The 15,386-nt window shown below is 44.7% G+C and overlaps 1 protein-coding gene across 2 annotated transcripts in view; it reads left to right on the top strand.

The window, feature by feature from the left end:
• gpsm1b (G protein signaling modulator 1b) overlaps positions 1-15,386 on the top strand; it is a 265,572-nt gene that overhangs the window by 128,404 nt on the left and 121,782 nt on the right. The gene's annotated exons all lie outside the window — the stretch shown is intronic.

The following is a 15,386-nucleotide window of genomic DNA, read 5'->3' as shown; positions in this document are numbered from 1 at the left end:
GAAGTTGGGACACTTTTCCATAGAGAAGAGAAGGCTGAGAGGCGATTTAACGGAGGTATTCAAAATCATGAGGGGTCTGAACAGGGTAGATAGGGAAAACCTGTTACCACTCGTGAAAGGATCGAGAACGAGAGGACACCGATTTAAAGTAATTGGCCAAAGAAGCAAAAGCGACATGAGGGAAAACTTTTTCACGCAGCGAGTGGTTAAGGCCTGGAATGCGCTGCCTGAGAACGTGGTGGAAGCAGGTTCAACTGAAGCATTCAAAAGGGAATTAGACTGTTATCTGAAAAGGAAGAATGTGTGGGGTTACGGAGAGAAGGCAGGTGAATTGCTTATTTGGAGAGCCAGTGCAGACACGATGGGTCGAATGGCCTCCTTCTGTGCTGTAACGATGCTGTGATTCTATTTAAATGCACCTTACAACATGTATGGTACAGTGTCATGCAGGCTATGAAGGTCACATATTCAATCCTTGATCTGTACGCTGTTAACTGCTCTCAGTTGGAGTACCAGTGGGGCAGTACAATTATCATGGGTGTTGCCTGGCCAAGGAGTGGAACGTGGATGCTTGGTCAATTGAAATTTTCAAGACTGAGATCACTACAATTCTATTTACGTAAAGATATCAAGGGATATAGAGCAAAGATGGTTAAAAGGAGTTGAGGTATCGATCAGCCATGATCTAACTGAATGATGGAATGTGCTTGAGCGGCTGAATGGCTTTTAAGGCACCCAGGGTTTCTTTTGGTGAGCGCTGGTAGAATGTGAGCAGGCATATGTTTATCAAAAGACGGCCAGGTTGATCTCTTCTAGGGTCCCACTACAGTATGGTAGTCTTCTGGGAGTCGCTGTGCATATGAAGAGTAGCTGCTTGAATGAGGCTACCAGATGGATGAGGCTGCCAGCTCCCATTGTATGATTCTTGTGCGTGATTCTTCAGTATGAGCCCATGTCTTTAGGCAAGGAAGAGTATAGATTGGGGAAATAGTTTAATTAACATTCTAATTAGCCATTCGGAAATAACATGACATCTGACTTGGGTGTCTACTTAGAATTAATCAGAAGCAGGTGTGTTAGCAAGTTTAGTGACATATTCCTAGAGACTTGCTTATTTTACTCGATGCACATCAAAATTTTCTGTTTTAAAGTCACTATCCTTTTGAATATGTATGTTCATCAGCTTCCATATTCTGATAAATTTCCTTTAAAGCACAGGGATTCTGAACAGAACACTAGTACATAGCAATAATGAACTTAGGCAGCAATAGAATCAGAAAACATATGTTATCTGTCATTCATACATGGAACTTTGATTACGATTTCCTCTCTGAATTGCAGTAATCTTGCAACACAACCCTATATTGGTATGGTGTGCAGGTAACATATTTCAGGATACGTGGCACTGATTGGGGACAGCTAAATTGAAGAAGTGGGAATTTGAAAAAAAAAAATGTTTTATACTAACCATTGGGCCCTTGAGATTTGTGGAAATGAATTTTGCAGATAGCCTTAACATTTTTTTCAGCCTTTCCCTTATCCCGTCGGCCGTCATTCTAAGCCTATGTGAAGCTTAATGTTTTTACAATTGTGCTGTTGTCGCAGATCAGAACAGCATGAAATATGTTGTATTCATTTTGAAGTGTTGACTGTTTACCGAAGGAAGGTTTTTGTGACTTATCTTAAAACATTTTGTATAGTTTCTAAGCAAGGGCAACTTCTTGGGATGCAGCACACACAGGTCGATGAATTTTATTCTGTTGGGGCATAGCAAATTGCCAACTTGAAATCCATTATTCCATTGGATTGGGATAAATTATGGTTGTCAAGTACAATTAGATTTTATAGTTTAAAAAAAAAATCAGCATTGCTCACTTGATGTCAGAGCAGTTTAAAATTCTTCATACAACTGGAACAGGTCATAACTTGTGTGTTACTGGTGTCATTTCTGAAGCCAAAGTGTTTGTATATTCCCTAAATAGTTAGAAGCTGCCTGATCCCTTTTGTTAATTGTTATTGAATATCGAGGGCTCTAAGGTCTGTTTTTAAAATAAATTAAAAAAGCAAAGCTAAATTTTCTGAAATGAATCAAATGGCGGGAGACAGTAGAATTTAAAAGTACGGTACCTTTGTCTGTGCCCTTGGCTTCAAATGAGAACTTGACCGTGAATAGAAAGAAAAATCATCCTGCCAGTCTGAGTGAGTAAAAAGGATGGTGTCTGCACTCAATTTGTGCTGTTTTATTTTGGAGTACTGTTGAAACTTTTCTGCAACATTTAAGAAGTTTGACCCTCTCAAAGCAAACCCTACAATTTCTTCTTCCTTGCAACTTGCCCATCTGGTCCTCTGGCTTGATTTTTGCTCTATGCCCCGAGTTGCTTAGTAACATAATTCATTTAACCTTTATTTAATTTTTTTAATTGGACAGTCTGGCTCATAATTTGCACATCAATTTTATAATTGTGGGCAGGTTTGATACAAGGATGCAAAAAAATTAAGGAGCAGATGCCACTCTGGGCATCTGGACAGAAAGCCAGTGAGGGTTTAGCATTATGCAACCATAATCTTATTTTAACTTCAACTCTTTAACTCATCTTGTCTCCTGGTTCACTATGGTTTTTGCATTTAGTTAACAAGCAAATCAACACAATCTGCATTCATCGAGTTAATTAAAAGTACACCTGGGCCGGACTGGAACCAATGTCCTTGGAGGTGCTTTTGCTAACGCTGTTGGGGAGGGTTTAAACTAATGTGGCAGGGGGATGGGAACCAATTGAGGTCAGTTGACAGTAAGGAGGTAGTAACAAAAGCCTGTAAGGAACTAGATAATGAAGTCAGTGTGACTAAGGGGAAGAGCAGGCAGGGAGCAGATGATGAATATAAAGGGACTGGTGGTCTGAGGTGCATTTGTTTTAATGCAAGAAGTGTAGTAGGTAAGGCAGATGAACTTAGGGCTTGGATTAGTACCTGGGAGTATGATGTTATTGCTATTACTGAGACTTGGTTGAGGGAAGGGCATGATTGGCAACTAAATATCCCAGGATATCGATGCTTCAGGCGGGATAGAGAGGGAGGTAAAAGAGGTGGAGGAGTTGCATTACTGGTCAAAGAGGATATCACAGCTGTGCTGAAGGAGGGCACTATGGAGGACTCGAGCAGTGAGGCAATATGGACAGAACTCAGAAATAGGAAGGGTGCGGTAACAATGTTGGGGCTGTACTACAGGCCTCCCAACAGCGAGCGTGAGATAGAGGTACAAATATGTAAACAGATTATGGAAAGATGTAGGAGCAACAGGGTGGTGGTGATAGGAGATTTTAATTTTCCCAACATTGACTGGGATTCGCTTAGTGTTAGAGGTCCAGATGGAGCAGAATTTGTAAGGAGCATCCAGGAGGGTTTTCTAGAGCAGTATGTAAATAGTCCAACTCGGGAAGGGGCCATACTGGACCTGGTGTTGGGGAATGAGCCCGGCCAGGTTGTTGAAGTTTCAGTAGGGGACTACTTTGGGAATAGTGATCACAATTCCGTAAGCTTTAAAATGCTCATGGACAAAGACGAGAGTGGTCCTAAAGGAAGAGTGCTAAATTGGGGGAAGGCCAACTATACCAAAATTCGGCAGGAGCTGGGAAATGTAGATTGGGAGCAGCTGTTTGAAGGTAAATCCACATGTGATATGTGGGAGGCTTTCAAAGAGAGGTTGATTAGCGTGCAGGAGAGACATGTTCCTGTGAAAATGAGGGATAGAAATGGCAAGATTAGGGAACCATGGATGACAGGTGAAATTGTGAGACTAGCTAAGAGGAAAAAGGAAGCATACATAAGGTCTAGGCGGCTGATGAAAGACGAAGCTTTGAAAGAATATCGGGAATGTAGGACCAATCTGAAACGAGGAATTAAGAGGGCTAAAAGGGGTCATGAAATATCTTTAGCAAACAGGGTTAAGGAAAATCCCAAAGCCTTTTATTCATATATAAGGAGAAAGAGGGTAACTAGAGAAAGGATTGGCCCACTAAAGGACAAAGGAGGAATGTTATGCTTGGACTCAGAGAAAATGGGTGAGATTCTAAATGAGTACTTTGCATCGGTATTCACCGAGGAGAGGGACATGACGGATGTTGAGGTTAGGAACTGATGTTTGATTACTCTAGGTCAAGTCGGCATAAGGAGGGAGGAAGTGTTGGGTATTCTAAAGGGCATTAAGGTGGACAAGTCCCCAGGTCCGGATGGGATCTATCCCAGGTTACTGAGGGAAGCGAGAGAGGAAATAGCTGGGGCCTTAACAGATATCTTTGCAGCATCCTTAAACACGGTGAGGTCCCGGAGGACTGGAGAATTGCTAATGTTGTCCCCTTGTTTAAGAAGGGTAGCAGGGATAATCCAGGTAATTATAGACCGGTGAGCCTGTCGTCAGTGGTAGGGAAGCTGCTGGAGAAGATACTGAGGGATAGGATCTAAACCCATTTGGAAGAAAATGGGCTCATCAGTGATAGGCAACATGGTTTTGTGCAGGGAAGGTCATGTCTTACCAACTTAATAGAATTCTTTGAGGAAGTGACAAAGTTGATTGATGAGGGAAGGGCTGTCGATGTCATATACATGGACTTCAGTAAGGCGTTTGATAAGGTTCCCCATGGCAGGCTGATGGAGAAAGTGAAGGCGCTTGGGGTCCAAGGTGTACTAGCTAGATGGATAAAGAACTGGCTGGGCAACAGGAGACAGAGAGTAGCAGTAGAAGGGAGTTTCTCAAAATGGAGACGTGTGACCAGTGGTGTTCCACAGGGATCCGTGCTGGGACCACTGTTGTTTGTGATATACATTAATGATTTGGAGGAATGTATAGGTGGACTGATTAGCAAGTTTGCAGACGACACTAAGATTGGTGGAGTAGCAGATAGTGAAGGGGACTGTCAGAGAATACAGCAGAATATAGATAGATTGGAGAGCTGGGCAGAGAAATGGCAGATGGAGTTCAATCAGGGCAAATGCGAGGTGATGCATTTTGGAAGATCCAATTCAAGAGTGAACTATACAGTAAATGGAAAAGTCCTGGGGAAAATTGATGTCCAGAGAGATTTGGGTGTTCAGGTCCACTGTTCCCTGAAGGTGGCAACGCAGGTAAATAGAGTGGTCAAGAAGGCATACGGCATGCTTTCCTTCATCGGACGGGGCATTGAGTACAAGAGTTGGCAGGTCATGTTACAGTTGTATAGGACTTTGGTTCGGCCACATTTGGAATACTGCGTGCAGTTCTGGTCGCCACATTACCAAAAGGATGTGGATGCTTTGGAGAGGGTGCAGAGGAGGTTCACCAGGATGTTGCCTGGTATGGAGGGCGCTAGCTATGAAGAGAGGTTGAGTAGATTAGGAATATGTTCATTAGAAAGACGGAGGTTGAGGGGGGACCTGATTGAGGTGTACAAAATCATGAGAGGTATAGACAGGGTGGATAGCAAGAGGCTTTTTCCCAGAGTGGGGGTTTCAATTACTAGAGGACACGAGTTCAAAGTGAAAGGGGAAAGGTTTAGGGGGGATATGCGTGGAAAGTTCTTTACGCAGAGGGTGGTGGGCACCTGGAACGCATTGCCAGCGGAGGTGGTAGATGCGGGACCGATGGAGTCTTTTAAGATGTATCTAGACAGATACATGAATGGGCAGGAAGAAAAGAGATACAGAACCTTAGAAAATAGGCGACATGTTTAGAGAGAGGATCTGGATCGGCGCAGGCTTGGAGGGCCGAAGGGCCTATTCCTGTGCTGTAATTATCTTTGTTCTTTTTTGTTCTTAAAAATGCAAATCACACCTGTGGACAGCATGTTTGGGGGTAGGATGCAGTGTGAGCATGGAGAAGTTTTATAGTAATAAAATTTAGTTTGTGCACATTGCCTCTGGCTGACAACATTTCACTTTGTGGCTATTTTAGCACTCTGCATTCTGCAGGGAGGTTGAAAGGGATTTGCCTGCATCATTGTGGCCTGTGTCTAGCCCAGCTGTAACTAAAAGCTCTCTCGGAAGGGTGGGGGCAATATCCAACCATCAGCCACCCCACGATCAGCCACCCTACGATCAAATGCACTTGTGAAAATATAACTAACGTGAACTGTTCTGACGAATGGGCCAGGCCCTGAAATGGTTACTGTCAACATGAGATACTGGCATTTGGAATTAAAGCAGGGATGGAGACCTACAGGCACAGCAAATTCTGTAATACACTAAAGGAGTGACATGTATTTATTAGTAGGGTAGGGCTTTGAATAGTGTTTACTCAGCTAAGCATCTGTTCCTCTTCAAGTATCAATGAATATGTTGAGAAATGGTCTTCCTATACTCAAATTTTCAGTATGTTTGCCATCTTCAACCTGTTCAACCAGCTTTCTTAAGGACAGTGGGATCAACGGGGATAATCCTGTGGGACTGCATGCATGCATGTTGAATTGCTTGTCATCAATAAATGTATTAAGAGGTGACAAGCATGGCAATGAAGATCACTTGAAAATTCAGTGCCCTTCTTGTTGACAGGAACACTGCATGATTAACAAGGTTGCCTAATAAAGTATTACCTATTAGTAATTTTTTGTTTTGGGACAGTCAGTAACAGCAGGGAAGGTCATTTACAGTTGATGCAGCTGCCATTAGTCAAACAGACAATCTGTTGCATCAGGAATGTTGCCAGTATTCTTGCAAAAAGACTTTACCATGAGCATTTAACTGTGTCTTTTATGATTTCAGTTGTACTATGGTTAGCGATCTATCAAGAGAGGTTTTTAATTCGTTATGGGACATTGGCGTTGCTGGCAAGGCCAGCATTTATTGCCCATCCCTAATTGCCCTTGAGAAGCTGGTGGTGAACTGCCTTCTTGAACCACTGCAGTCCATGTGGCATTGGCCTCCAAATAGTGAGAGAGAGATAGAGGAGCAAATCTGCAGGGAAGTCACACAGATGTGCAAGAAATATAGGGTGATATTGGGGGACTTCAATTAGCAAATATCGATTGGCATAGTTATAGAGTAAAGGGAGAGAAGGGGAAAGGAATTTCTGGATTGTGTTCAGGAGAACTTCCTCGATCAATATGTTCTCAGCCTAACTAGAAAGCAGACATTGTTGGATCTGATGCTGGGAAATGAGATGGAACAAGTGTCCGTGAGGCAACTCTTGGGTAAGAGTGATCATTGTATCAGAAGGTTTAGACTCGTAATGCGGAAAAGCAAGGAACGGTGTAAGGTAGAACATCCAGATTGCAAGAGGGCTCATTTCAATGCGATGAGAAGGGATCTAGCCAGGATAAAATGGAACCGAAGACTGATGGGGGAAAACTGCAACAGAACAATGGGTTATCTTTAAGGAGCTGGAGCACTGTGTATAGTTCTGGGCACCACACTATAGGAAGGATGTGATTGCACTGGAGAGGGTGCAGAGGAGATTCACCAGGATGTTGCCTGGGCTGGAGCATTTCAGCTATGAAGAGGGACTGAAAAGGCTAGGGTTGTTTTCCTTAGAACAGAGAAGGCTGAGGGGGGACCTGATTGAAGTATACAAAATTATGAGGGGCATTGATAGGTTAGATAGGAAGAAACTTTTTCCCTTGGTAGAGGCGTCAATAACCAGGGGGCATAGATTTAAGGTAAGGGGCAGGAGGTTTAGAGGGGATTTGAGGAAAAGATTTTTCACCCAGAGGGTGGTTGAAATCTGGAACGCACTGCCTGAAGAGCTGGTAGAGACAGGAAGCTTCACAACATTTAAGAAGTATTTAGGTGAGCACTTGAAACGCCATAGCATACAAGGCTATGGGCCAAGTGTTGGAAAATGGGATTAGAATAGTTAGGTGCTTGATGGCTGGCACAGACCCGATGGGCCGAAGGGCCTGTTTCTGTGCTGTATAACTCTATGGCTCTAAGATGCTTCAGATACAGGCTGGGTACATTCTAACAAGGGCAAGAGGTAAAGGAACTTAAAAAAAATAAATAAAAGGGGCTCCTTGAATGACAACAGAGATAGAGATTATGATGAAACAAAAAAAGAGGGTGTATGATGCATATCAGGTGAAATCTACAAGTGAGAGCCAGACCAAATACAATAATTTGAAAGGGGGAAATGAAAAGGAAAATAAGACTGGTGAAGAGAGATTGAGGGTCGAATGGTAGACAATATAAAAGGGAACCCGAAAATCTTCTACTGGCATGTTCATAGTAAGCTGGTAATAAGAGGTGGGGTGGGTCCTAATAGGAACAAAGAGGATAATATATGCTTAGAGGCACAGGGCAAGGCTAAAATATTTAGTAGTACTTTGTATCGGTGTTTACTAAGGAAGAGCAATCTCAGAAAATATCAGTAGCAGCAGAGAGAGTAGAGGCAATGGATAGGGTAAAAATGGAGAAGGAGGAGGTACTGGAAAGGCTGGTTATGCTTAGGGTAGATAAGCCACCTGGTCTGGATATATTGCATCCCAGATTGCTAAAGGATGTGGGGGTGGAGATAGCGGAATGGCTTGTCATTATCTTCCAATCTTCCCTAGATATGGGGGAGGTGCCAGAGGATTGGAGAGTTGCAAATGGGGGACACCCTTATTCAAGAAAGGGTGTAGGATAGTTCTAGCAACTACAGGCTGGTCAGCTTAACATCAGTGCTGGGTAAGGTTTTAGAAACAACAGTCGGGGGGGAAAAACAAAATGCAGTTGGAGTGGTGTGTGTTAATTAAGGATAGCTAGCATGGATTTGTAAAAGGCAGATCATGCTTGACTAACCTAATTGAATTTTGATGAAGTAACAGAGAAGGTTGATGAAGGGAATGCGATGGATATTGTCTGTATGGGTTTTAAGAAAGCGTTTGATAAAGCACCACATAAAAGGCTGGTTTTCAAAATTGAGACTCATGGAATAGGAGGGTCACTGTCCAATTGGATAAAAAATGGCTCAAGGACAGAAAACAGTGAGTCATGATAAATGATTGTCTACCATCCTCCAGTTTGAAAAACAGTGGTATTCCCCAAGGGTCAGTGCTAAGACCACTGGGACCGCTTTTTTTTGCTATGTATAAATGATTTCTAACTGGGAATACAGAGTAGAATTAAAAAATTTTCTGATACCAAACTTGAAGGAGTGGCAAACTGTGAGGATGATCTGAACCACCTGCAAGAGGACATAGATAGGCTAGCAGAATGGGCAGACTAGTGGCAGATGGAATTTAATAGGGGACACAGATTGAAGGTTTTGGGCAGGAGATGCAGGGGGAATATGAGGGAGACCCTTTTTACGCAGTGGGTGGTAATGACCTGGATCTTGCTGCCTACAAGGGTGGTGGAGGCAGAGACGATCAACGATTTCAAAAGGAAATTGGATGATCACTTGAAGGAAATAGACCTGCAGGGCTACGGGGATCGAGCAGGGGACTGGGAGTGATCGGATACCTCTGTGGAGAGTTGGCATGGGCTGGATGGGCCGAATGGACTCCTTCTGTGCCATAAATGACTGTCTCAATCTAAGTGTGAGGTGATGCATTTTAGCTGAAGGGATAGGGTGAGGCAATACAGACCTAATGGCACAGTTTTAAAGAATGTGCAGGAACAGCAGGCTTTGCGGGTGCAGGTGCATCGATCTTTGAAGGTGGCAGGACATACTGAGAGAGTAGTTAGCAAAGCATATGGGATCTTGGGCTTCATAAATAGAGGCATAGTGTACAAAAGCAAGGAAGTTATGCTGAACCTTTTACAAAGTTTCCCAAAATCTTTGCTTGCGAAGAAATGCCAAGAGGTTAGTCCTCAACTTAAGTATTGTATCCAGTTCTGCTCACTGCATTTTAGGAAGGATGTGAGGGTCCTTGAGAGTGTGCAGAGTAAAGGCCTGCTCGAGTCACAAAAAAAAAACCCGACCCAAACCCGATGGAACCACATCGAACCCGGCCCAAATTCCTCTATTCCCCACCCACCCGCGCCCGAGCCCGACCCAACCGCCGAAGTGTTTCCTTTACTTACCTTCCGACTCCCAATCTTCAGGAAGCTGCAGCATGAGTGTGATGACGTCATAGAGATGCTCACTGCGCAGACTCAGAGTTTCCCTGCTTGATGTCTCAGACTCGCAGCTCAGGTAAGTTTTTTTTTTTTCCCTTTTAAACACTTAAACCTGCATTTCCTGCTATGTGTCTGACCCGGATCCGGCCCGACCCGAACCCGAACCCGACACATGTCGTTGGGTTCGGGTCAGGTGGCAGGCCTTTAGTACAGAGGAGATTCACCAGAATGATTCCAGGGATGGGGGATTTTAGGTACAAGGTTAGTTTGGAAAGGCTGGGTTTGTTCTCCCTGGAGCCAAGCAGATTGACGGGAGATTTGATCGAAGTGTACAAATTAAGACAGGCTTCGATAAGTTAGACAAGGAAAAACTGTTCACATTAACTGATGGTGCAAGGACTAGGGTACACAGATTGAAGGTTTTGGGCAAGAGCTGCAGGGGAATGTGCAAAGGACTGCTTTACGCAGAGAGTGCTAATAACCTGGATCTCGCTGACCATGGGGGTGGTGGAAGCGGAGATAATCAATGATGGGGGAGATGGTGACGTAGGAGTGATGTCACTGGAGTAGTAATCCAGAGACCCAGGCTAATATTCTGGAGACACAGGTTCAAATCCCACCATGGCAACTGGTGGAATTTAAGTTAACTTAATTAATAAATGGAATTAATTCATGAAAAATCTGGAATTGAAAGCTCGTCAGCAATGTCGACCATAAAATTACCATCAATTCTCGAAAAAACCCATCTGGTTCACTAATATCCTTTAGGGAAGGAAATCTGCTGTCCTTACCTGGTCTGGCCTACATGTGACTCCAGACCGACGGGTTAACTCTTAACTGCTCTCTGAAATAGCCTAGCAAGCCATTCAGTTGCACAAAAACTGTGAAACAAAAGTTGAAAAGGAAAAAAATTGGACGGAACACCCAGCATCGACCTTGGCACCAGAAACGGCAACAGCAAGCCCAGCCCTGTCGACTCTGCAAAGTCCTCCTTACCGACATCTGAGGGCTGTGCCAAAATTGGGAGAGCTGTCCCACAGACTAATCAAGCAACAGCCTGACATAGTCATACTCATGGAATCATACCTTACAGACAATGTCCCAGGCATCACCAACCCATCCATTGGTATGTCTTGTCCCACCGGCAGGACAGACACACCAGAGGTGGCTGCACAGTGCTATACAGTTGAGAATTGCCCAGGGTGTCCTCAACATTGACCCTGGACCCCATGATGTCTCGTGGCATCAGGTCAAACGTGGGCAAGGAAACCTCCTGCTGATTAACACCTATCACCCTCCCTCAGCTGATGAATCAGTACTCTTCCATGTTGATCACCACTTGGAAGAAGCACTGAGGGTGGCAAGGGCACAAAATGTACTGTGGCTGGGGACTTTAATATCCATTACCAAGAGTGGCTCAATAGCACCACTACTGACCGAGCAGGCCGAGTCCTAAAGGACATATCTGCCAGACTGGGCCTCTGGCAAGTGGTGATGGAGCTAACAAGAGGGAAAAACCTACTAGATCTTATCCTCAACAATCTACATGTTGCAGACGTATCTGTCCATGGCAGTATTGGTAGATGTGACCACCACACCGTGCTATAAAAATCAAGTCCCATCTTCACACTGAGGATACCCTTCATCATGTTGTGTGGCACTACCACCGTGCTAAATGGGATAGATTCAGAACAAAAACAAGAAATGCCGGATTCACTCAGCAGGTCTGGCAGCATCTGTGGAAAGAGAAGCAGAGTTAACGTTTCGGGTCAGCGACCCTTCTTCGGAACTGACAAATATTAGAAAAGTCACAGATTATAAACAAGTGAGGTGGGGGTTGGGCAAGAGATAACAAAGGAGAAGGTGCAGATTGGACCAGGCCACATAGCTGACCAAAGGTCACGGAGCAAAGGCAAACAATATGTTAATGGTGTGTTGAAAGACAAAGCATTAGTACAGATTAGGTGTGAATATACTGAATATTGAACATCAGCAAGTGCAAACCTGAAGAAGAACAACCTGAAAAAAACAGTGGGTAAGCAAACTGAACAAACTAAGATGAAATGAAATAAATGCAAAAAAAGATTGTAAAAAATGTAAAAAGGAATGCAAAAAAAAGGAAGAAAAAATAATTCAGAACAGATCTGACACCTCAAACATGAGCATCCATGAGGCGCTGTGAACCATCAGCAGCAGCAGAATTGTATTCAAATACAATCTGTAACCTCATGGCCTGGCATAAACCTCACTCTGTCATTACCATCAAGCCAGGGGATCAACCCTGGTTCAATGAGGAGTGCAGGAGAGCATGTCAGGAGCAGCCCCAGGCATACCTAAAAATGAGGTGTCAACCTGGTGAGGCTACAACACAGGACTACTTGCATACTTGCAAGCCAAACAGCAGAAGCAGCATGCAGTAGACAGAGTTAAGCAATCCCACAACCGATGGATCAGATCCAGCTCTGCAGTCCTGCTCCATGAATGGTGGTGGACAATTAAACAACTAAAAGGAGGAGGAGGCTCCACAAACATCCCCATCTTCAATGATGAGGGAGCCCATCACTTCAGTACAAAAGAAAAGGCTGAAGCATTCACAACATCTTCAGCTAGAAGTGCCGAGTAGATGATCCATCTCTGCCTTTTCCAGATGTCCCCAGCTTCACAGGTGCCATTCTTCAGCCAATTCGATTCACTCCACGTGATATCAAGAAATGGTTGAAGGCACTGGTTGCTGGAAAGGCTATGGGCCCTGACAACATTGTGGCTGTAGTACTGAAGACTTGTGCTGCAGTACTAGCTGCACCCCTAGCCAAGCTGTTCCAGTACAGCTACAACACTGGCATCTACCCGACAATGTGCAAAATTGCCCAGGTGTGTCCTACCCACAAAAAGCAGGAAAGATCCAAAACATCCAATTACCACCCCATCAGTACTGAGCAAAGTGATGGATGGTGTCATCGACAGTGCTATCAAGCACTACTTAAATGCCAATAACCTGCTCACCGATGCTCAGTTTGGGTTCTGCCAGGGCCACTCAGCTCCTGACCTCACTACAGCCTTGGTCCAACCATGGACAAAAGTGCTGAACTCCAGAGGTGAGGTGAGAGTGATTGCCCTGGATATCAAGGCAGCATTTGACGGAGTGTGGCATCAAGGATTCCTAGCCAAACTGCAGTCAATGGGAATCAAGAGGAAAACTCTCCATTGGTTTGAGTCATAACTAGCACAAAGGAAGATGGTTGGAGGTCGATTATCTCAGTCCCAGGACATCACTGCAGGAGTTCCTCAGGGTAGTGTCCCAGGCCCAACTATCCCAACCCCATCAATGATTTTCCCACCAACGTAAGGTCAGAAGTGGGGATAAAACCAAAAGTGCTGGAAATACCCAGCAGGTCTGGCAGTATCTGTGGAGAGAGAAGCAGAGTTAACGTTAACTTTGCTTCTCTCTCCACAGATGCTGTCAGACTTGTTGAGTATTTCCAGCACTTTTTGGTTTTATTTCAGATTTCCAGCATCTGCAGTATTTTGCTTTTATTTTACAGAAGTGGGGATGTTTGCTGATAATTGCACAGTTGAGTACCATTTGCAACTCTTCAGATACGGAAGCAGTCCATGTCCATATGCAGCAAGATCTGGACAACATTCAGGCTTGAGCTGATGAGCAACATTCGCAAGTGCCAGGCAATGACTATTTTATTTTATTTAGAGATACAGCACTGAAACAGGCCCTTCGGCGCACCGAGTCTGTGCCGACCAACAACCACCCATTTATACTAATCCTACGTTAATCCCATATTCTCTACCACATCCCCACCATTCTCCTACCACCCACCTACACTAGGGGCAATTTATAATGGCCAATTTACCTATCAACCTGCAAGTCTTTTGAGGTGGGAGGAAGCACCCGGCGAAAACCCACGCAGACACAGGGAGAACTTGCAAACTCCGCACAGGCAGTACCCAGAACTGAACCCGGGTCGCTGGAGCTGTGAGGCTGCGGTGCTAACCACTGTGTCGCCAATAACTATCTCCAATAAGAGAGAATCTAACCATCCCGCCCTTGACAATCAATAGCGTGGAATCCCCCACTGTCAACATCCTGAGGTTACAATTGAACAGAAACTCATTTGGAGCAGCCACATAAATACTGTGGCTACAAAAGCAGGTCAGATGCTGGGAATTCTGCAGTTAGTAACCCACCTCCTGACTCCCCAAAGCCTGTCCACCACCTACAAGGCACAAGTCAGGAGTGTATCGGAATACTCTCCGCTTGCCTGGATGAGTGCGGTTCCAACAACACTCAGGAAACTTGATGCCATCCAGGACAAGCAGCCCACTTGATTGACACTCCATCCACCACCTGAAACATTTACTCCCGCTGCCACCGATGCACAGTGGCAGCTGTGTGTACCATTTCTAAGATGCACTACAGCAACTCACCACGCTTCCTTCAACTGCACCTTCCAAACCTGTGACCTCTACCACCTAGAAGGACAAGGACAGCAGATGCATGGGAACACCACCATTTGCAGGTTCCCCTCTAAGTCACACACCATCCAGACTTTGAAATGTATCACTGTTCCTTCACTGTCGCTGGGTCAAAATCCTGGAACTCCCTTCCGAACAGCACTGTGGGTGTACCCGCACCAGATGTACTGCAGCAGTTCAAGAAGGCAGCTCACCATCACCACCTCAAGGGCAATTAGAAATAGGCAACAAATGCTGGTGTTGCCAGCAACGCCCACATCCCATGAAAGAATCAAAAAAAAATTTCAGAAGGATATCGGATGGGCACTTGAAGGAAATAAACAAGCAGGGCTATGGGGATCAAGCAGGGGAGTGGGTCTGATTGGATTGTTACACAGAGAGCCGGCATGGACTCGATGGGCTGAATGGAGCCTTCTATGCTGTAAATGACTATGACCCATAGTGCTGTTAAGAAGGAAGCTTCAGGATTTTGGCCCAGCAATGATGAAGGAACAGCGATATAGTTCCAGGTCAGAATGGTGGGTAACTTGGAAGATGTTGATCCCATCTGCCTGCTACCCTTGCTCTTGTAGGCGGTAGAGGTTCCAGGTTTGGAAAGTGCTGACCAAGGAGTCTTGATGAGTCACTGCAGTGCATCATGTAGATGGTACACAATGCAGCCACGGTGCACCAGTGGTGGAGGGTGTGAATACTTAATTGTGGTGAATGGGTTGCCAGTCAAGTGGGATGCTTTGTCCTGGATGTTGTCGAGCTTCTTGAGTGTCATTGGAGCTTCACTCATCCAGGCAAGTAAAGAGTATTCCACGACCCTCCTGACTTATGCCTTGTTGATGGTGGAAAAGCTTTGGAGAGTCGATCCTTACCAACACGATAGCAAAATTGGTGGCTTTGCT

This window comes from Heterodontus francisci, chromosome 32, assembly GCF_036365525.1.
Source record: "Heterodontus francisci isolate sHetFra1 chromosome 32, sHetFra1.hap1, whole genome shotgun sequence".
NCBI lineage: Eukaryota > Metazoa > Chordata > Chondrichthyes > Heterodontiformes > Heterodontidae > Heterodontus > Heterodontus francisci.
The sequence above is the reverse complement of the archived record's forward strand: the minus strand, read 5'-3'. Positions and strand labels throughout refer to the sequence as shown.